This window comes from Amblyomma mixtum, chromosome 3, assembly GCF_055824585.1.
Source record: "Amblyomma mixtum isolate Tamu chromosome 3, ASM5582458v1, whole genome shotgun sequence".
NCBI classification, from domain to species: domain Eukaryota; kingdom Metazoa; phylum Arthropoda; class Arachnida; order Ixodida; family Ixodidae; genus Amblyomma; species Amblyomma mixtum.
In genome coordinates, this window is record NC_143014.1 from 369,046,953 (window position 1) to 369,071,536 (window position 24,584).

General features: G+C 44.3%; 1 pseudogene; it reads right to left on the bottom strand.

The window, feature by feature from the left end:
• Positions 1-15,390: 15,390 nt before the first annotated feature.
• LOC149356726 (uncharacterized) lies at positions 15,391-19,659 on the bottom strand (annotated as a pseudogene).
• Between the last annotated feature and the right edge of the window lie 4,925 nt (positions 19,660-24,584).

The window sequence follows — 24,584 nt, forward strand, 5'->3', positions numbered from 1 at the left end:
CGCATTCTTGATTTGCACCCCACTAGCCAAGGTAGCCAAGGGGCAAAGCATTATTCTGACAATAGCTGTCTCCAGTGCTGCAGCTAACAAGATGACTTCTATGGTTCTGCGAGGGGTTCACTCCTGGAAGAGGCTGCTACTGGAAGCATTCAAAGCACCGCGAACAATGCAAACGCTCAGATGGCAACCTATGCACAGAGACTTCGCACCGCATTTCGTAGAACCAAAAGCAACAGCATACTGCAGTCATCCCCGCAGAGTACTAGGAAACCGGCACATTGACTCACAGCCGTAGGCTGTCCGTCCACAAGCTTCCTTTCCTCCCTACCCAGCGTTTCAACTTAGGCTGCAAACCAAACTGCCCTTTGTCACCCGTGAAGAAGCAGCGCAGCCGGGCTCAAACTTTGGGATACCCACGCACGAACTGCAAGCATGGCCTCGCAACCGCCCGCCAAGCGATTCACGTGTCATCATTAGAGCGAAGACGAAAAAAGGGACTTCAGCAAATTCAATTCGTCTTTGACAAGAAAAAAAAACGAGATCAGGCTTGGGCAGAAGTCGCCATAAAACTGAATTCTCACCATACCACGAGGAGAAAAGTGAAAGGAATAAAAAAGCACTGGCAAAACCTAAAGCAGCATCTGAAGGCGGCCATGCAGCGCGTACGCCAGCACGAGAGACAAACCGGTAAGTGATCTATTACCCCTTCTCTTTGTAGTAAAACTTCCGCTGTGGCACTGATCCTTATGGTTCATTTTGTACAAGTGAAACGCCTTACGAGTCTCTGGTGATGTTTGTAGTTTCGTTGAAGGGCTGTAGTTTGCGGCACCCTGAATTCAGAACAAGGCTACCCAAATGAAAAAAATCTAGCTGGTTTCAATTGGTTCCCACTGGTTTCAGCTGGGATCCACAGGTCACAGCTGGTCTCCAATGAAGGCCAGTTGGGACCAACCGGCCTGCAGTTGGGGCCAACTGGCCCCAACTCAAATCCGAATAACTGCATTTTGATTTAAGTTAAAAATGTGGTTTCTCATGACTGTTACCTCAATACTGCTATTGACCACCTGTGTTTAAAGACTCCTCTTCAGATCTTGCAATAGAGCATCAAAAAGCAGGCAGAAATTATGCACACTGGACATGCAACAATTCACACCTGAAAGGAAAATAAAACTGTAAGCCAAGATTTATTTCAAAATTGATACAGCAAACTTTATCCTTAGTGAAAGTTTGATTTTATAGCATATATGCAAACAAAGACCATATTCACTGCATAAGACAGCATTCAGTAATAGGCAGTAACAAATCATCTGAACTCTATATACCAGTGTCCCAGCTAAATGCAACCAAGCTTTTAAAAAACACGGGATGTCCTAGCCGTCTGAAACCAAATGAGGGTTGTTTAGAGTCGCGTGACCTAGTCTGCAGTATTTTTTTCGTTCTTCAAGGTTGACTAATTAGTGAAGCTTAATTAATTATTTCCCCGCAGGGAGGCGTCTGCAGCATGCAGACGTTGGTGAGTGGGGACACCACGGGGTTAACCCGAGCATCCGCAGGGACATCCCCGCAGGGGGATGATGGTGAACAATGCATCACCACGGACCCGAGCATCCGCGCTTAGGCGTGCGTGGCATCGCCGTGTCCGGGGAAAAGGGGATCCTGGTGGTTGAGCCAATGCCGAGCGTTTGGACCCTTAAGGCCCCTCGGCGGAGGCAACACACCACTTTGGCCCCAGCTTCCTGTAGACGGCACCTCAGGCCTGACCCGACCGGGAGAAATCGGCAGTCGCCTTTTCCTGTTCTCTCCATCTTTCACTTTCCTATCTTCTTTCTTACAACTTCCCTCTATCCTCCTCTCTTATTCGTTTTTTCCTCTTTTCCCTGGCGGCGAGGGTTAACCGTGTGTGAACAACTACCCTGAGTTGAGTCATATTAGGTTACAGTTAAGGTGTACAGCTGGCGTAGGCAGGACTTGCTCGCAAGTTCCTGTCGCGTCCCCTTGTTGGACTCCATGGTGGGTGGCTGGCACCATGACCGAAAAACATCACTTTTTTATGGCTCCCCCCCTTTCCAAACCTGATCGCTCTCTCAAAAGAGGGAGGAACGAAGCAGCAGACTTTTTTTCGAAAAAGAAACCGACATTCACTAAGTTTCATGTTATACACAGTAACTGTGAAGAAAAGCAAGCCCGTATCATATCCCCATTTCTTGTTACCAAATGCCTAACAGATACCTTAGGGCCTGGCTACAAGGTATCCAAAATGTCCAGCGGCGACCTACTCCTTGAACTACGCGAGAGCATCCAGTGCTCGAAACTTGCAAACATTGCTTCCATAGGGGACATCTCTGTGTCCGTGACTCCCCACCGATCCCTCAACTCAGTCAAAGGCGTTATCTCAGAGGCTGACTTTATCCACCTTACAGAAACCGAAATGCTTCAAGGACTCTCCGACCAAAATGTAATTGATGTCCATAGGATCAAAATCCGCAAGGATAACAAGGAAATAGACACTAAACACATGGTCCTTACATTTAACACCAGCAGCTTAGCCGAAACAATCGAAGTAGGATACCTGAAAGTCAACGTAAGGCACTACATACCCAATCCCCGTCGCTGTTTCAATTGCCAGAAGCTTGGCCATGGCTTACAGAGCTGCCGCGGCCGCAAAACCTGCGCGAAATGCGCATCAAAGGACCACCAGTCTGAGGAATGTGACGCAGCACTACGCTGCGCAAACTGCGAAGGAGACCATGCTGCATACTCCAGGGCGTGTCCGTCCTGGAAAAAAGGGAAAGAAATCATCACCCTTAAGACCAAAGAAAATATTTCATTTAAAGAAGCCAGAAGGCGTTTTGCACTTACAAATACATTCTCCTTCTCAGCAAAACCAAACTTCGCTGATGTGGTGCGCAGGGGCGTAGCACCACACAGCACTCCGGCACCTGCCGAGGCCAGTTCCACTGTGCCTGTAGCAGGGCCACCCACGCCCCAGGCAGGGACAGCGAAAGCTGTCTGCCAACTCCAAGCCAGGGAGTGCTGGCCCATGGGTCGACATCCCGCAGGACTTCCCCCGCCGGGGGAGACCTGACACTCAAACACGCGCGGCTTCCCCGCGGTCGTCCAGCACCTCTCGCGAGGTGATGGACGTATCCCACAGTCCGCCTGCTTTACAGCGGCGGAACAGCTCCCTTGAGCGGAAAAAAGACAGGACCGTCATAACGGCCCCAGAAAATAAGTAAACTCCCAATCGTTCCTATCCCAAACATAAATATGGCTTTTCTAGTTCAGTGGAACTGTAGAGGAATGTTGAGGAACTACAATGACATAAAAGATATCCTAGGGTCAATCTCGCCCGTAGTTTTATGTCTTCAGGAGACCAATCTTGGTCCACAACATACAAATATCCTGAAACATTATAAAACTTTTAGACGCGATCGTGAGCAGGCAAATAGACTCTCTGGAGGCGTTGCGATTGTCGTGCAAAGCGGCGTCCCTGCTCAAGAAATCACACTCAAAACAAAACTTGAAGCCGTTGCGGCCAGTGTCGTCAGCCATAAAACAATTTCTATCTGTTCTGTATATATTCCTCCACATTTTACATTAACAGTCCAGGATTTACAAGAACTTATCAATGAACTTCCAGAACCGTATCTAGTAGTTGGGGACTTCAACGCTCACTCCCCTTTTTTGGGGAAGCGAGCGCTGTGACTCTAGGGGTCAAATAATCGAAGATTTTATCATGACAAACAATATATGTCTTTTAAATACAGGAAAAGCCACCTACTGCTCCCCTACCTCGGGGAAAATGACCTTTTTAGACTTGTCATTTAGCGCACCTTCTGTTTTTGATGATTTTAAATGGGATATCATTGACAACCCATATGGCAGTGACCACCTCCCTATACTAATCACATTAACTTCCTCACCAGAAATAATCCCAACAAAACCGCGGCGCTGGAAGCTTCACCTCGCCGACTGGTCACTTTTTAAAGCAAAGGCAAATTTATAAAATATACTTTTAGATAATCTCACCATCGACCAGATAAACGAAAAGTTCACTAATTGTATCATAACTGCCGCACTCACAGCTATTCCTCAGTCGTCAGGAGTAGCGCGACAAAACCATAACGTATGGTGGACAAAAGACTGTAAGGAGGCTAAAAAACAACAAAATAGAGCTTGGGGTAAATTCCGTAGGTATCCGACCTATCAGAATCTCTTGAATTTTAAAAAGGCAAAAGCTAAAGCACGGTACGTCCGTCGCAGTGCCGAGAAAGCTTCATGGCAGAATTATGTTTCATCTATCAACAGTCAGATCCCATAAAAAAAAATGTGGGAGCAGGGTCTAAAATTAAATGGCCCCTTTTCACCATTCACAATTCCTTTTTTAACAACACCCGGCACACAAACAAGCATAGAGGAACAGGCAGACATACTAGGGGAACATTTCGCTGCAGTTTCAAGTTCATCTCACTATACACAGTCTTTTTTTAAAATACAAAAACACAGCTGAAAAACAGACGCTCCCAACAAGTGGAGGCACAAATGAAAAATACAATTGTCTAATTACCCTCCAAGAGATCAATAAAGTACTATCTGCCGGCAAAAAAACTGCTCCAGGACCCGACGAAATACACTATGAAATGCTTGCGCATCTTTCCGAGCCAGCCGTGGACGCACTTTTAAGATTCTTCAACACAATATTCATGTCTGGGAAAATACCGGAAGCATGGAAGAAAGCTATTATTGTACCGCTTCTTAAGCCTAGTAAACCCCCAACTTCTCCTAGCAGTTATAGACCCATAGCCCTGACTAGTTGCCTTGCCAAATCCTTCAAAGTGTCCTAAATATAAGACTAACCTTTCTTCTTCAATCTGGTGAACTTCTTGATATCCATCAGTGTGGATATAAAAAGGGATGCTGCACTACAGACCACCTAGTCCACCTTGAAAATACTGTCACAGAAGCTTTTATACACAAGCAACACTGTCTTAGCGTCTTTTTTGATTTAGAAAAAGCATATGATACTACCTGGAGGTTCGGGATTCTCCAGGACTTAGCTGAGCTTGGCATCCGTGGCAGAATACTGAACTCAATTAAAGACTTTTTGACTAACCGTTCATTTAATGTTCGTCTAGGTTCAACCCTTTCGAGGGATTTTATTCAGGAAAATGGAGTGCCTCAAGGGTGTATTTTAAGTACAACTCTTTTTATTATAAAAATGAATTCTCTTAACAAAATTATACCAAGGTCCATAACATATTCAGTCTATGTCGACGATCTTCAGATAGCGTGCACATCTTCCAATATATCTACATGTGAAAGACAAGTACAACTTACAATCAACAAACTGGCAACATGGGCAGACAAGAATGGTTTGCAGTTCTCACCACAGAAAACAGTAGCCTTACTTTTTTCACTCAAACGAGGCTTGCACACAGATCCCACATTGCACCTAAACCAAACCAAACTGCCTTTAAAAAAAGAACACAAATTTCTAGGCATCACCTTCGATAAAAAGCTTACTTTCCTGCCTCACATAAACGCACTAAAGAAGAAAGCGTCGCTATCACTGAACATACTTAAAGTCTTTTCACGCAAACACTGGGGTTCTGATCGGGTATGCCTTCGACAGATTTATCGCTCTGTAGTACGTTCCGTTTTAGATTATGGCTACATAGTGTATGGATCAGCAAGGCCGTCGTACTTGAAGCGACTGGACCCTGTGCACAATATGGGCTTGCGTCTTTCAACTGGTGCTTACAGGACATCACCCATAAAAAGCCTTTACGTAGAAACCAATGAACCACCACTTGCAGACAGACGAACAATGCTCACACGCTCATACATCTTAAAGATCCGTTCCCAGCCTAAACACATTTGTTACCCACTCGTTACAAAGTGTCCATCTCGAACACTATTTACCAACAAACCTCTAGCAATCAGACCACTTCTTCTCCGCTTTGAAGAGAAATGCCAAGAACTAGACATAATGAACATATTACCTAATATTGCCCGCAAACCTGATCCACTCCCGCCTTGGTACTGCCTACCATCTGTGTGCGACTTCACATTAACACAATTTCGGGAAAAACATACACCACATGAACAGATATTACAAGAATATTTAGCACTCAAGGAAAAATAGAGAATACGAAGCATTTTATACCGTTGGATCAAAATCGGCGCACTACGTGGGAAGTGCTGTAGTTCAGAATAATTGGGAAAAAATAGTGCGGCTACCTGAGTGTACATCCATTTTCACCGCCGAGGGTTACGCAGTCTTGGTGGCTGTAGAAAAAATAGTAAATGAGAACATTCAGAACAGTATCATTTACACTGATTCTCTGAGCATACTAACCTCACTTCTCCATAGAAATGCAGTGACACCACTAATTGGTGATATCATACACAACATAACGAGCGCCACAATACAAGGACAAGACATACAATTTTGCTGGGTTCCCAGCCACATTGGAATCACTGGCAATGAGAAGGCTGATGAATGTGCTGCGAAAGCTCGCAACAAAGAAATAAAGAAAGTGAACATCCCCTACAATGAGTGTATGAGGTTGGTACAGTGTAAGCTAAGAAATAAATGGCAGTCGCAATGGAATATTGAACGAAATAATAAGCTCCACTTAGTAAAACCATTTATAGAAGAATGGAAGTCATGCTCCCACGAAGAACGTTTCATCGAAGTTATTTTATGCCGTCTCCATATCGGACACACACATCTCACACACAACTTCCTGCGTACAAAAGAAGACAAACCTGTTTGTGAAAAGTGCGGAGATGAACTAACAGTAAACCACATATTATTCTCATGTACAGAACTTGAATCACTAAGAAAAAAACATTTTACTACCTTTTACAAAGAACACATTCCTTTTCATCCAGCATTGATTTTAGGCAAAGATGCACTTGTCAGTATACCCTGTGTTTTTAGCTTTTTAAGGGAAGCCAGTATTCTTCATCAACTCTAATCTACTCACCCTGTGCTTCACTACATACAATTATACACCTCAGCCACTTTCTCAATCACGAGAAGGAGGCTGAGGTCTTTATCTGAGTTGTTGGGAGCCTCGAAATCCTTGCCGAGCCAAGTATGTCTGCGGAGGTAACCCAACCTTTAAAAGTTTCTGCTATCAGACATTTTTTAAAATTCTTGTCTTTCTTCAGCTAGTTAGTAAAAATAACTTTTAGGTCCTTTACACCACCGTTTTTATCCACTTTGTTTTCAAACTCTGCTCAAGCATATTTTTTCCATACCTTGTTCTTGGCGCATGATAGCCTTAGCTGCTTATGCGCCAATAAACCCAACACATCACTTAATTAATTATTTTTTTAATTATCCCCGCAGGGAGGCGTCTGCAGCATGCAGACGTTGGTGAGTGGCGACACCACGGGGTTAACCCGAGCATCCGCAAGGACATCCCCGCAGGGGGATGATGGTGAACAATGCGTCACCACGGACCCGAGCATCCGCGCTTAGCCGTGCGTGGCATCGCCGTGTCCGGGGAAAAGGGGATCCTGGTGGTTGAGCCGATGCCGAGCGTTTGGACCCTTAAGGCCCCTCGGCGGAGGCAACACACCACTTTGGCCCCAGCTTCCTGTAGACGGCACCTCCGGCCTGACCCGACCGGGGGAAATCGGCAGTCGCCTTTTGCTATCCTCCCCTCTATCTTTCACTTTCCTATTTCCTTTCTTACAACTCTCCTGTATCCCCCTCTCTTCTTCGGTTTTTCCTCTTTTTCCTGGCGGCGAGGGTTAACCGTGTGTGACCAGCTACCCTGAGTTGAGTCATATTAGGTTATAGTTAAGGTGTACAGCTGGCGTGGGCAGGACTTTCTTTCAAGTTCCTGTCGCGTCCCCTTGTTGGACTCCATGGTGGGTGGCTGGCACCATGACCGAAAAACATCAATTTTTTATGGCTCCCCCCCTTTCCAAACCTGATCGCTCTCTTAAAAGAGTGCGGAACGAAGCAGAGAACTTTTTTTCCAAAAAGAAACCAACATTTGCCAAATTCCATGTCATCCACAGTGAAGTTCAAGATAAACAGGCCATAATTCTATCCCCCTTCATGGTATCGAAGTGCTTAACAGAAGCTTTGGGCCCCGGCTACAAAGTATCCAAAATGACCAGTGGCGATTTATTGCTGGAACTCCGAGAAAATGTCCAAACCACCAAACTCTGTAACATAGTGTCTATTGGGGACACACCTGTCTCCATTACTGCACACCGATCACTCAATACTGTCCGTGGCGTCATCTCAGAAAATGATTTTCTACACCTTACCGAGAAAGAAATGCTGGAAGGGCTTTCCGAGCAAAATGTCATTGATGTATATCGAATCAAGATCCGCAAGGACAACAAAGAAATAGATACCAAACACCTATCCTGACTTTTAACACATGCACATTGCCCGAAACCATCGACGTTGGATACCTCAAAGTAAATGTAAGACACTACATCCCTAACCCCCGAAGGTGCTTTAATTGTCAACGGTTTGGCCACGGATCGCAGAGTTGCCGCGGCCACAAAACTTGCGCGAACTGCGCGTCGAAGGACCACCATTCTGAGGAATGCGACGCAGCTCTACGCTGCGCTAATTGTGAAGGAGACCATGCTGCGTACTCCAGGGCGTGTCCGTCCTGGAAGAAGGAAAAGGAAATCATCACCATAAAGACAAAGGAAAACATTTCATTCAAAGAAGCCAGAAGGCGTTTTGCACTGACAAATACATTCTCTTTCACAGCCAAACCAAACTATGCTGACGTGGCGCGCAGGGGCGGTGCACCACGCAGCACTCCGGCATCTGCCGCGGCCACTCCCACCGCGCCTGTGGTAGTGCCATCAACGCCCCAGGCAGAGACAGCCAAGGCTGCTCTGCCAACTCTAAGCCAGGGAGTGCCGGCCCATGGGCCAGCATCCCGCAGGACTTCCCCCCGTCGGGGGAGGCCTGACACCAACACATCCGCGGCTTCGCGGTCCTCCAGCACCTCTGGTGAGGTGATGGATACAACTACCACTCCGCCCGCTTTGCAGCGGCGGACCGGCTCTCACGAGCGAAGAAAAGATAGAACCCCGGTAACGGGCCCAGAACAGTAAATTTCTTCCGTTCCATTCCCACCCAAAAAAAAACATGACATTTGTGGTTCAATGGAACGGTAGAGGAATGTTGAGGAACTACAGTGATATAACACATATTCTAGGGTCCGTGATGCCTCTAGCTCTATGTCTCCAGGAGACCAATCTTGGTCCACAACATTCAAATATCTTAAAACATTATACAACTTTTAGGCGTGATCGCGAGAATGCAAGTAGACTCTCGGGAGGCGTCGCAATCATCATCCAAAGCGGCGTCCCGGCTCAAGAAATCAAACTGAAAACAAAACTTGAGGCGGTTGCGGTTAGCGTCATCAGCTACAAAACAATTAGAATATGTTCTGTATATCTTCCCCCACACATCACATTAACATGCCAAGATCTAGAAGACCTGATCGATGAACTGCCGGAGCCATTTCTGGTAGTTGGCGACTTTAACGCTCACTCTCCGTTTTGGGGAAGCGAACGCTGTGACTCTAGAGGCCAAACAATCGAAGATTTTATACTTTCGAATAATGTCTGTGTTTTAAATACGGGAAAAGCCACATATTGCTGTCCAAGCTCAGCAAAAATGAGCTCTCTCGATTTAGCATTCGCATCACCATTACTTTTTAACGATTTTAAATGGGATGTTTTAAATGACCCCATGGGCAGCGATCACTTACCTACCGTCATCAGGCTCTCATCGTCCACTCCAATCATCCCCACAAGGCCACGGCGCTGGAAACTTCAGCTCGCCGACTGGTCACTTTTTACAAAAAGTGCCACTCTGGAAAAGGAATTTTGTGACGACCTTAGCACAGATGAAATTAATGAGAAGTTTACTGAATGCATAATATCGGCCGCAACACTCGCTATACCACAAACAACAGGACTTGCACAAAAGAAACATAAAGTGTGGTGGACACAAGAATGCACATTAGCAAAAAAACAACAAAACAAAGCCTGGAGCGCTCTGCGTCGATATCCCACTGCAGAGAACTTACTTACCTTTAAGAAGGCAAAAGCCAGAGTGCGGTATGTCCGAAGAAATGCAGAAAAAACCTCTTGGCAGAAATATGTCTCCTCAATAAATAGTTCAATAACATCAAAGAAAATGTGGGAAAAAGTTCGTAAATTTACTGGTGACCATACCCCTTTCACACTTCCTCTCTTGACAGCACCCGGGACACAAACATCTTTAGAAGAACAGGCCAACATATTGGGCGAGCATTTTGCTGAGATCTCAAGTTCATCCAACTACACAAACACATTTCAGAAACACAAAGCAATAGCTGAAAAACAAAAATTCCCATCCGGAGCAGGTATACATGAGGATTACAACCAGCCTCTCACACTGCAAGAATTAAATAAGGTATCTTCTGGAAAAAAGACAGCACCAGGACCAGACAACGTGCATTACGCTATGCTTGCCCATCTCTCGGAGGCTGCTGTAGAGGCACTGTTAAAATTCTTTAATAAAATCTGGATAACTGGAAATATACCTGACGAGTGGAAAAAAGCAGTCATAATACCTTTTCTCAAACCCGGAAAACCACCAACAAGTCCTAGCAGTTACAGACCAATAGCCCTCACCAGCTGCATTGCTAAATCGTTCGAAAGTGTAATAAACATTAGACTAACCTTCGTACTTGAATCTCGGCAACTATTAGATACACACAAATGTGGGTTTAAGAAAACATGCTCGACCACAGATCATCTTGTCCGCCTAGAAAACACCATCCGGGAGGCGTTCATCCACAATCAGCACTGTATTGGGGTCTTCCTCGACTTGGAGAAGGCCTACGATACTACGTGGAAGTTCGGCATCCTCCGTGACCTAGCAGAGCTAGGTATCCGCGGCAGGATGTTGAACTGCTTGAACGACTTCCTGGCTAACCGCTCATTCCGAGTCCGCCTAGGAGCAACTCTCTCCATGACTTTCACCCAAGAGAACGGCGTACCCCAGGGGTGCATTCTAAGCACGACACTCTTCATAGTAAAAATGAATTCCTTAGCTAAAGTAATACCCAAGTCCATAATGTATTCAGTTTATGTAGAAGACCTACAAATAGCATGCACGTCCTCCAGTATATCAACCTGTGAGAGACAAATACAAATCACACTAAATAAACTAGGTTCTTGGGCAGACAGAAATGGATTTAAATTTTCTCCTCAAAAAACAGTAGCTGTTCTTTTCTCATTGCGACGAGGCCTACACGTCGATCCCAATCTATACCTGAATCACACTGCGCTACCAATTAAACAAGAACACAAATTTTTAGGCCTAACTTTCGACAAGAAACTCACATTTCTACCACACATTAACAACCTTAAAAATAAAGCTTCTCAAGTCCTCAATATCTTAAAAGTGCTCTCACGGAAGCGGTGGGGGTCCGATAGAGCAAGCCTTTTACAAATATATCGCTCTCTGGTGCGCTCCAAGCTGGACTACGGGTCCATAGTATATGGTTCGGCAAGAGCATCCTACTTAAAAAGATTAGACCCCATTCATAATCTTGGTCTGCGCCAATCATCTGGAGCATACAGAACATCACCAGTAGCCAGCCTATACGTTGAAACTAATGAGCCCGCTCTTGAGGACCGAAGAATCGCACTAACATGCACATACGTCTTAAAAATCCGTTCTCTTCCGAAACATCTCTGCCATCCGGTTGTCACCAAGTGCCCATCTAAAAGATTATTCATCAACAAACCACATTCTATCAGACCATTACTATTGCGCTTTGAAGACAAATGTGAAGAGCTAACAGTACTAGACTGCTTACCGAATATTGCACAAAGGAATGAATATTTGCCACCATGGTACAGCCTGCCTTCAGTATGTGACCTCACAATGACACATTTAGATAAAAAGCAAGCGCCAAATGAGTACATATTACAGGAATTCTTTGCACTACAAGAAAAGTATGACACCTACATTGAATTTTATACAGATGGCTCAAAAACAGAAAGTCACGTTGGAAGTGCAGTAATTCAAGAAAAAATAAACAGATAATGCGATTACCAGAATGCGCATCGGTTTTTACTGCTGAGTGTTATGCCATCTTTGTAGCTGTAGAAAAAATAGTAAGAGAAAACATCAAAAATAGCATCATTTACACCGATTCCCTGAGTATGCTCAAAGCACTGCACTCCAGAAATGCTGCTGAACCCATAATAGGTAACATCATACATAACATTGTTAAAATCACAAAACAAAAACATAACATTAAATTCTGCTGGGTTCCTAGCCATGTTGGAATCGTAGGTAATGAGAAAGCAGATGTATGCGCTGCACAAGCCCGGAATGGCCAAATAAAGCAAGTGAACATACCGCTCAGGGATTGTTTAAAGTTTATCACCAGTAAACTCAGAAATAAGTGGCAGGCTGCATGGCAAGAACACATAAACAACAAACTACATTCTGTGAAACCAATTTTAGGGGAATGGCAATCATGTAGGCATCAAGAACGTTTTACCGAAGTTATTTTATGTCGGCTCCGCATTGGACACACCCACCTCACGCACAGCTTTCTACTAACCAAACAGAACAAACCTCTCTGTGAAATGTGTGGTGCTGAACTCACGGTGAACCACATTTTAATTTCATGCATAAAACTAGAAGAACTAAGAAAGAAATATTTCACAACATTTTACAGAGAAAGCATCCCTTTACACCCCATGTTACTTTTAGGTGATCGAGCACTGGTTGACATCTCTTGTATTTTTAGGTTTCTCAGGGAAGCCAGTGTTTTAAACAAACTCTAAGCATAAAAGCTTCACCTTTAACAAAAACTCTAACCTTGTGTTTGGCGCATCATAGCCTCAGTTGCTTTTGCGCCATTAAAATCAATATAACTAACTAACTATTTTTTTAATTATTGACTTGAGGAACAAAGTGTCAATAGAAAAGTTGTAGATCGCTTTGAGAAACAGCTTACTGAGACATTTTCAGGAAAGTAATATTCACGTAAAGTAGTCTTTTTTACCGGCGTTTAACCATAACCCGCGCGATAAGAAAAAGCTTCCACATGACAACTGTGCCACTTCAACGTCCCAAGACGCACCTTAAAGAATAAAATCCGTTTATTCTGAAGTCCTCTCCTCGATGAGACTTTGGGTGCACATTGTGGCAGAGAAGTGAGCGAGCAGCTGGTCACGGGATCACTTTCTTTTAAGGCCAATAAATGAAGCTATGTAAATAGTAACTTGACGGAAACAGCACTACTAGCGGTTTTTCGAGACGATCTAAAACTTTTTCATTTACACTTTGTTTCTGAAGTCAATAATAAAAAAGATAGCTAATTAAACTTAACTAATTAATTAACTTTGAAGGGCGAAAAAATAGGCCACGCGACTATGAACAACCCTCAGTTGGTTTCACTGTACTAGGACACTTCGCCTTTTTTAAAAGTTTGGTTACATTTAACTGGGACACCCGGTATACAGCCACAATGTTTCGCACATCTAGATGTGGCCACCTGTACTTCGACAATGACATGAAAAAAGTGCGCAAATTAATAAAAAGATGTCTCTGTTGCATTTCATTTTTACCAGAAATCACGAGGGTAGGCGCAGCCAAAATATGGAATCAATTTTCACTTCAGAAAGCCTGAGTACCCCACATACTGGGCGCGCAGTGTAAGGGACACATGTAAAAGAAATAAAAAACATCATGTCACTGGTGTGGGAAGTGTAAAATCAAAACATTTGGCATTTACGATCCACACCTTCCTTATAGTATAATCAAGTAACATGGTTGTCACGTGCAAAATTCAATATTACACAGCTCGAAGTGATGTGACAGGCAAACACAAATTCAAACACAAGTGACACAATGTTACAGCCACAAAAACAACGCCATGAATATCTCATGAATGTCAGGAATATTTTGTAGGGAACAATTTTCTATACAAACATTCACCAAAGAAACTTATTGAACAGGGACGGAGAGTATTGTGGTGCAGCATTTGATGCTTATATTTTTTGCAAAAAAGGGGATACACTAAAACTGTGGATTTGATAACTACGCACGGAATCATATGCTTAAAGACAGCATAATTCTAAAAAAGAATCTTGGTTAGGGTGAAGCAACCTTTTATATCTCAGCGCTAATATACATAGAGTTTCTGATATTCATGAAATGGGTTAATAATGCCTCCGTGTTCAATCGGTATGCTATGTTTCTAATAAATAAGATCACTTTCTTTTGCATCTATGCTACTCCCCACACCCAGAAATAGCAACTGACACAGGGCAAGAAAAGTGTATAGTAGACTATGAGCTTGATTGGCACTAGTAAGAAAAAAAAATGCAAGGACACCTGTGCAGTCTGAAAGTTCTGATATCACTATCAACTTGAATTTTCGAGGTCAGCTTTTGCTAAAAATTCTCCATGTGTTAACAGGATGTGAACAATTTATAGTGGGATCCCACATTCATAAGTTGAAGTTTGGAGGAATTACATATTGCCTGGGATGAAATATGAATACTGTCTTTAGCATATTTTTGATTACCAAATATGCCTCGCTCCACCTGTTAACTTCAGGAAATTATTGATTGAGGGCTATCACCTTTGAACAGCATGGCGATACGTCTCCATATAATGTATTCCAACACTGATTTTGCTTAACAGTTAACAATAATTCCTTAGGGAACCCATAATAGGAATATAAAATGCATTTTAAAATCAAGGTACCAGCACGACTAAGGCTTGGCAGTCTGCAGGGGGCCCTCGAAATGACCAATCGAGTTTCACCATCCTTGGTTACACTGTCCCTCCTTAAATACATAGTGACCCACTGTGGTGGCTTTGGCGTTCACTTTCTGGTCCCAATGCTGCTGGTTGAAGGCCAGTCACGGGTGGGTTGTGATGGAAGCAAAATACAAAAAAATGCTTATGTGCTATGCCACATCGATGCTCGTTACTGAACCCCCAGGCGGTCTAAATAATTCGAATGCCTTAACTACAGTGTACCTCAAAGCCTATGTGTCGCTTTGGTACAATAAATTCCACAATTCACTGACTGAAACTTACAGAACAAAATGTGATGCTTAAAACAACTAAAACACTAAAGCATAAAAATAAATAGCTGAACATCACCCTGAAGTCATTAGGAAGCAAGGTATGCTCACTGGCCCCTATGAAGATCCTTAAAGGCTAGCAATATGAAAAAAGTTTTTTTTTCTGCCCTTCATGAAGATACATGGGTGAAGATCCTGGCAGACTTGCACAAGATAATCATGTCGGACCTCCTCAGCTTTCAAAATGTGTGCACTCTGATAAGCTGAGGGAGTAGAGAATTAGCGACCTTTTGCGAAAACCCTAGTCTGGTGATAAATGTCCTCAAAAGAAATGATATGGCTGATCTTTATGCCCACTTTCGATTGGAAACATCACAGCAGTGCTATCTGTCTTGTTCGGTCTTTTGTACTGTTCGTTGTGAAACACATACCGAGATGCTCTGACTCTGTCGTGCTCCACAACGTGACCGCCTATTATGTGGCCAATCTGGCTCTGAACAAACTCAGAGTGGCTGTGGCAGTTCGCTCTTCTTGCCAAGAACAACGACAGACTGTCGGTGTCAGACATGCCGATTTTTCAGAAACTCCTGTGTCTGATGGCTGGAAAGGGCCTTGAGACTGTTCAGAAAACTGGCCATCAAAACTCTCTCGACAATCTGAAGCGGCACACCCTTAGCTGAAGTGACCAGCTCCTTCAAGTGACCAATGTTCGACCCGAACGCAAAGCACGAGTGCGCCCACAATTGTCCCTGCTCAATTGTGCTCTTGGCCATGTGAAGAAGCTGGTGAAGATTGAAAGTCATGTTGTGCTCTCCATAAAGAAATTGCATCTGCACCACGAATTTCACTAAGCAGTTCGCACTTTATGTAATGTCAGCCTTTGTCCCCACATCTTGTACTAAAAGAGAAATCTCATCAACCAGCAATGCAAAATGCTCAAGGTATTTTGTGGACAAAATGCCTTCTAGGCATGGTAGCGCAAAAAAAGGAGCCACTGTTGCCATTCAGTGGCTTTTCAAAACTTGTTTAAGGGAAGTGAGCGCTGTCGTCTGTGAAGGCATAAAGGTGGCTTGACAGAGCACAGATCCTTGTAAATTATTTCCAGTTTTTCAGGACAGCCAACGTAATATGGCCGTTTTGGAGCTGACAGCCAGAGATCTGTAACCTGCCGTGTTACGCCTAGCAAAACGCAATGCATGTAATCTGGGGTGAACCCCCAGATTGCATCGAAGTTAGATAGATTTATCAACGCTGTGGGTCTCTTCACACCTTGGATGGTTTTACTTTTCGCTGTTGCTTCCTTCATTTGTTCAATAGTCTGATCAGTGCTTCTCTCTGGTGCTGGGTTATCAACTGTATACCTCAGAGTTTCCTGTTTGCAATAAAAAGTTCAGGTGATATATTAAGGTCAGCAAGTCACATACAAAACAAATAATGTTTTCTGCTTTATATATGAATAACATAAAAGAAGCTGCAACAAAGAACTTTGATATCTCTGCATGTACTCTGCAACAGTACTAGCTGCACATTTTATAAACATTTCGCAGCGTTACAGCTTGTACTTAGCCCCAACGTCTACAGATGCAAGTGGTCACAGCTTGAGATATTTTTTAAAGCATAGAAGGCAAATAAAAACCTCAGCTGCATTACGCGAACACAAACATGCCAATGTGTCACTGTTTTACATCCAGTAAAGAATGCTGCATGCTAGTAGTGAGAACAGCAGACTTGGCAATTCGCACTCGCAAACAGAACCAAAAGAAGCAGGCAGGTTGGTTATAGTGCAAGCATGAGTGGCTTTATGGGCACAAATTCATGTCATCGCAGTGACACAGCCAGCTTTATGCCAGCTTTTCGAACAGAACCAAATTACGCTAAAATTCCACACATAGCAATTTGTTCCTGCCACTCATGATGTTAAATGAGTGCATTTTACTGCATACTTGAAATAACCTTTTTTCTTAGGGCCAACAAATAATTCCTTACGCTTGCAAAATCACCACTATCTGTAAAAACGGCAGTTTACATCTGGTTTTATAAAGATAATTTGCACAATTATTACTTTCTCCAGAGGCTAAAAAGTCAGAAAAGTGCTTACCATCAATGACAGTGCCCGGGTGAAGGCACCAGCCACAGCCAGTGTGTCCATTAAATTGCAGCATATTCTGCATTATTGTCCTCGCCGGGGCATCAGCACAGCAGCTGAAGCAGTGAATCTGCATGAGAGAGACACGTGCAGAAAGGGACTCAGTCAAGCCAGCTACACCGGTACGCTGATAAAGCTTTCCAACATATCCCTTGTTTGCTAGCATCCAGCTCATGAGTGATAAGCTAATTCTAGCAGTTCAAAGTATATCCCTTTGCGCCATGCCATCTACGTTCATCATGCATGCGACTTTTCACAATTTTTCTCGAAGTGCATAGAATTTTTTCACTAAGACCGTGATGTCGGCTACATTTAAAATGTCAACTGGACAAAACGGGTGGGCCATTTCGTACCTAGAAAAGAGACCTGCTTTTAAAAACCTTAAAACAGAGATGGACGTCGAGAATTTCTATAGCGCGCCTAAGAGATGCTGTCCGCGCTGTAACTTTTCTTCTCTAACGTTGTGGAATCTTCTAGTAAAGGGCACTGTACATAATTTTTGCGTTGGAGAAACAGTTCTGGAATACACAAGAAAATAACTAATTGGGAGCAAAAACGTTTTTCTCAAGAATATCGCTACTATCCCGTGAGCTTGGAAGTGGGCGGCGTACATGAATTCATTATGATTTTCAGCCATATTTGTCATTTTTGTGAACAAGGTGGTTCAAATATACACACAAATTTTCAGCTTTTTCTTTATAGTAGAACATAATGCATGCCGCAAAGGAAACACAGTTCACTGCCGTGCATGTTTTAAGGGCTGTGACTCTCAGTCCTTAAGCGCATATACTCCATGCATGTAACCATGAAGCGAAACTATATGTGGTCACCGGTCACATTGTTACAATATTCTTATTTTCATTCGGAAAACGTGTGTAGTTTTTCTAAAAATGTTATAACATGCAGGTACCTTTCATCAATTAAGTTACGCTGCTGAACTATCCAGTATAGTGGAGGAGACTGGCCACAAAGCATACTGGTGGCTTCGATGGCAAATATATTGACAAAATGCAGTATACACGTACCCTTGACTGAATGTCCTCTGTGCCATCTTTTCATGTCACACAGACAACTGCCAAGGGCTCCATTTGTTGCACGAAGCTGTTCAGAAGCAGAGTCATGTTTGGGTGCGACTGCCCAAACCAGAGCATGGCTGTGAGCACATTTTTGTGACGAAGATTTACGGGAAGCTCGTTTACCAAGACCTGGACGGGCCAGATGCTATATACTTGGACGACTTAAAATAGGACTAATGTCCGAGTTAGGGGCACGGTCAAATCATTCGGCGACATCTTCTGACGAGCCTTCCTGTAAGCTCGACTATCTGTGATGTCTGCCATTTGCTCACAAGTTCCGTCATTAGTACTTATATTTTCCAGCCGATCATGGAGCGTTTCGGATATTTCTTTGTCAGCAAGAAGCAACTTGATCTGACGCTCCAGTGGTAGGATCAGGAAGAAATTTCTATCCATGAGCATTTTTTGTCCACAATATCCCTCGCCACAAATCGAGCACCTTCCGCGGACTCCGTTCCGGTCAGCTAGGCGGCCCGACGTCTCCGCAACAAGTGTCTGGCACTCATTGCAGTAAAAATTAAATTTGGCGTCTTCCAGGCTTACGCCAGCACTCTTCTTGAAAGAATATTTGCTTTCCGGCAGGTCCTGCCTTTTAAGCACATATGCCAATATCCTCTGTAGAGCTTCCACTGCTTTCCAAGGCAATGCAAACTCAGCTGCGATGTTTACAGCAAGCACCAGCAGATCCTGGGCGCTCAGTCTGCCTCTTCGTGTTGGTCAACGTCGTCGTCGGGCGGCTGCGTGTCGCACGCACTTCCAGTATTTTCAGGCTCCTTAGCAGGATTATCCGGCGGTGCGGTGTGTCTCGGCCCTTCCTGCTGCTGTTCATTTGTTTGCGACTGCGCTGCATTCGTGCCATTTTCAAGGGATGGCGTTGTTTCGGTAACTGTGCTGTCCTCGTGCTGGACAGTTGACTGTGATGTTGTGTTACTGGCAGTCCGGGACTGATCGTCTGCAGGGACTGGGAGAGGATTCAATTTCGCCTGTCCACATCACCACCTTGTCGTGCTTGGAAGGTCAGCAACACTTGGTGTGGCGTCAGGTAACGCTTGCGAGGCCGCATAAAGCTGTTTCGATAACGCGACTAGAAGGTCACAACAGATCGCAAACAAGACATCAAAACATGCACCAAAACGATCAAAACAAACCGTGCATACACGCTTCGTGCGTGCGGCTAATGGTGATTTCGATGTTGATGCGGCTGCGGATTTCGCCAATATGGCCCCAAAAAGTAAGTTTTGAGCATATCCTAAATTATATAATCAGTATCTTTATACGATTGCAGCAAACCCTCACAAAAAGCACCAGAAATACTTGCCTCATCATTCTTGCGCATTTGGTGCGACATCTCTAATTTTGTCTGTCGTCGTTGAATCGCGTTGAACACAACCAGCAGTAGCCATCGCCATCGCTGTCACTGGCTGCACTTGCCGTGTTGCCGGTAGCTGTGTTGTCAACTCTATAGTATTGTCAGTGTGTTGTTGGGCCTGGCTATTTTATAACATATTCTGAAGTTAGATTCAGGCTTAAGATCCTTGGCCCAATATGTTTGCCTTAGTGAGATTCGTCGCAGACATCGACAGGAAGCTGCACGTGGTGCCAGCGTCCGATATTGGGCAGTTTCGCCCGACGACAACAAAGGATTTAAACAAGTCTGCCTATTCGGTACTCTGGATCGATAAAGAAGGGGACGGATCAGACGCCGGGTACTATGACGCGCAGGTCCTCCTACTAGCCGGTAAGTTGTAACCATGTGTCAAGACCCGCCGCTCTGGCTGACAATGACTTGGCTTTGGGCTACTGGTTCTAAGGTCGCGGGAGCGAATCCCGCCTGCGGCGGAATTTCTGTTGAGGCGAAATGCAAAAACGCCTGTGCACTGTGCGATGCCAGTGCACGTTCAGTTATCCCAGGTAGTGTAAACCAGTTCGAGCTCTCCAAAGGCGTCTCCTATAGCCGACGTTCGGAACGTAAACACCACTATCTCCATGCGACGTGTCTATCGTACTGGCGTAGACAGAATCAGACATTCAGCGCTCTGTGGCGTTCGTGTGATTGCCTGAGCGGATTGTTATTTTATAGCGTAAGCAATATTACGACAGGTTTCAGCCCTTCGCGTCGGGGCGGCCGCGATCCACGTTTGACCTTGAAGGTCGGCGCGAGGCGCGGCGCACTACAGCTGCAGCCGCGCCGCTGCCGAGTGGAGGCGCTGCCCTCGCCGCGCTGTCGCCAGCTGCGGAGTGTGGAGAACGGGGGGGGGGGGGGGGGGGGGGGGTATAAAATGCGTTCGCTCGCTTGCCGGCTCCGTCGTTATCCCGCCTGATAAACAGAAAGGGAGGCTACGTCGGCTTGACGAAGCCAGGAAACGACAACGGGCTTCGGGGACAGATAAGAACGCGAACGGCGCCTTGCTAAGCGGCGCGCTCAAGACGCTGCTAGACGGGCGCACCGCGCCTCTATCGAAACCGAATCGTCTACAACCGGTGATGATCCCGAACGGAATGCTATGGATGCTTACGCAACCTACCAAATTTAACCAAAGCCAAACCCCAGCAAATTTTTAGTCGAGCGCAAATGCCAGCAGCGGCAGGAACGTAATTCGCGCTACGATAGGGTGCCAAACACGTGGAGCGCTGGTTCGACCGAGCCAAAGCATGCTTGATGTTATTAATTCCTTGCCTACTAGAGAACTGAAGTTAAGGGCATATTGGCGATCGGAGTACAGAAATGCATATTGGCTGCAAAAACACCGACATGGAAATGGATTGGTTGGCTTCTTTTCGTGCTGCTTCGCATGGCGTAAGTTTAAAACTAGCGCACATGTGTGTGCCTACTAGTTGGCTTAACTTTGGTGCATTTGGCCCGCCGTACTGCTGTTGTTGCTTTTGTTGGCGTTTTTGTCAGGTCATAATATATTCCATCTGTTTCACAATCTGCGTGGAAACCCGTGATGAACTCACCGAAAAAATGTAAGAGAAAAGAGTAACAATGCCCAAAATCAGAGCGCAAGAAGTCCCAGAAGATTTGGAGCCTATTCAAAGCCAGCAGAAAAAGGAAAAGCAGGTATGCTCACCTGCTACAGTGGCATGCAAGCCTCATATAATGATCAAAATATTCAATTGCCTGCACTCACTTCCATAATTCTGTTTTCAAGTGCTAAATGTGCCTCCTCTTTGCACTAGGCTGCCATGAAAAAGAAGCAGATTAAAGAGAGCAGTGGGAGTGCTGCTTAAAAGGCAATTTTTGAAAAGCACTTGTAGAGTGCGCAGAAGAAGAGAATGACGCCTTCTGACTCATCCTTCCACGGGCAGGTAAGCAGCATATAAGTAAACCTAGGGCTGATGGCCTTGATAGTATGTTACTTGATAGTTTATTCTGAATTTTCAGAGCCGGAAGCGGCGCTACTCGATATCAAGTTCATCGGGGGACGATGAGTCGCTTTGCTCATATGAAGTACTTCAGCGAGCAAACGCTGAAAAAAAAATGCGGAAGAAGAAGGCTCAGGGGCTGCAAAGAGACAAGGAATTCCTTGTCTCCCAAGTGGAATCTCTCCAGCGCTGCTTGGAAAGCAAAATATTTCAGGGCAAGTACTTCCACACTAACCCTTCTCCCTATTTTTATGGCCGGCTGGTTGTGATGCGATTAGATCCTTAATTATTAACTGATAATCAAAGCCTGGATGTTTTGAAAATGATTGAAAAGCATTACGAGGTTTTAACTAGTGTTATGCACGTTGTTGAGTTATGTGCAGTGCTTGTATTGTTACAGTGCACAAAAAGTGCAGAACTCTAGCCATTATCTGCTGGTCCTGCAAAACCCTTCACTTTTTAATTTTGTTCGCTGTGTATAAGATTTATTTTTTCTTTTCAGTGGAACACTGCATAAAAAGAGGGGCACTTCTGGCAATTCATTTTCATTGTACTTTTTTTTTATTCATGCAGTGATTGTGCTCTGGCTAGCAAGACAGTAGTATCATTTTGGTGTCTGATCATGTAACCTAAATTTCTCCTGTGCCCAGAGTAACAATTTGTGGCAAGGTAAAATGCGGGAGTTGTCAAACGTAGACCTGTCTTCACCTGTTCTTCATCTTGCTTTAAAAATGCTTTTGTTACTCAAGTTCAGGGCACAAATGGGGGAGGGCATAGAACTGGTCCAACAAAGAGGTTTTTTTCACCAGGAAGCATGCTGACAGAGCAATTGTAACATCCAACACTATAAGCTTTGATATGGGTGCTTGTAGAGGGAGCACTCAAGCTACAATGACTGCCATTTTTGGCGTAGGGGCCGGCAGGTGCTGTGTGCATGTCTAATCGCCTTATAACTGCCTGCACAGTTGAAGCTGTACGCCAAAATGGCATCCGCTGCTTCTCATGCAATCCTCCTTTATGAATTACATCAGCTCAGTTTTGATCGTCAAAAAAGCATGCACTTGTTACTGCCAGCTCGTTATATAGTTATGCTACATTGCCACTGCTTGAGCAGACTCACAAGTGCGGATATGTAGTTAATCTTGTTTGCGGTGATGGGGGAAATAGATGTTGCTATTGTTTTCATCACTGCATGGGCAATATGATTTCTGGCTGCACACTCTTTAGAAGCTCGAATAAGCACCGTGATTTTGGTATTACAAATTTTTCAGTAGATTGGTCGTGCAGTGCATAAAATCCAGTGTTGGTATGTTGAGGCAGTTCTTCCATTAAAATGTTAATGTTGGTAAATAGTATTGTTATATGTATGAGCAATGACGGACACAAGTGAGATTTGATGTCCCTTCTCCCCTTTAATTGAAATTGTGTTAACTGGAAAGCTTGATGCATGTTATTACTGCTTCTGAACATCTTGACGTCATTTGTCTGCAGCATGTTTGCTACTAAAAGAATGGCAGCTTCTTTAGTATGTGCATATTGTTTAGGATCTAACTAGCATGGGCCCCTTTGTGTGGGAAGGTTAGTGTTTACTGGACATTCCTTCAGGTCATATCAACCTCCAGTACAATAATTGCAGGTTGGTAACACCGCAATGTCTAATTTCTAATTTCGCTTGAAAGTGCCCAGTAATTGGGGAGGCAAAACACTATTTGGTGATGTGTCCTTGACTTGCAGATGCAAGTTCTTCACCTGCACACAGTGCAGCCATGAACCTGTGCAGTGCGGGAGCCTTGACAGGGTCAAGCAGCAGCTTGGAGCCAGACACAGCAGGTCCAAGCAATAGCGTGTCGCCACTGCCACCATGCTGTAAGCATTTTTACTGTCTGATATTCTAACACTTAGTAGTAAAATAGCTCATTGTGGCTACAGTGGGTGTAAGGAGAAATTCAGTTCTAATTTTGCTGTCTTTATTATTCGTCTCTTTTTATGACATGCTCTCCAGCTGATGACAGCCAGGTCATGGGGCCAGCTTCTCTGCCCGACAAAGAGCGTGCACCTCATAAGTAAATCATTTTTATAAACAGGAGGCCATCAGAACTTTTACGTGAACATAACTATTTGTTAATGTTAGATCAAGTAACGGAAGAGCTTTGTCCTTGCCTTGTTACACAAATGTTCTTCAAAGCCACTGTTTTAATAGTTCGTACCCTCATATTAGTGCTATCATATTGTTTGGTGAATGGCCTGTACAAAGCTTTGCACTGTTACTGCAGTGATGTGCGTTGCCACAGCCAGCAGCACCTGCTGTGCTGCCTCAGCAGCTGTTATCGTATTCATGGCTTGGAAATTCGTATTCATGGCTTGGAAGGTCATTTCTAAATGACCTTATGCCTTAACACTACTTTGTATACTTTTGTTTCTCAAACCTAAAGTTTTTTCGCGTTTCATACTTTTTTGCAATATTGTTTACTTGTATTCTCTTAACATCGAAATCTTGTGTAATGATGCTGCTAAATACGCGCGTTAGCTATTGTTTTAAATAACCCGTTGTGTATATATTCTGTACGTATTTGTAAACTGCTCACTGCCTTCTCTAATGCCCTCCAAGGGCCATGAAGGAACCTGAAATAAATATTTCTAAATGTTTACGAATTGTGGAATCCAAGGGTAGCACATCAGGTGAAAACATTCATGCACTGGATTTTAAGTTGCATTGGCTGCGTTTTTATTATAGTGTTAAGTGCAATGTTGCAGCATGTTAAAAATTCTACGTGGTGCAAATTAATAGAGAGCTCTACACTATGCCTTAGACTGTGCATGTTATGCTGACTCAGTGTCTAAAAGTTACTGCACTTGGCCACTTGAACTGCAGGCAGTGCTTTTAG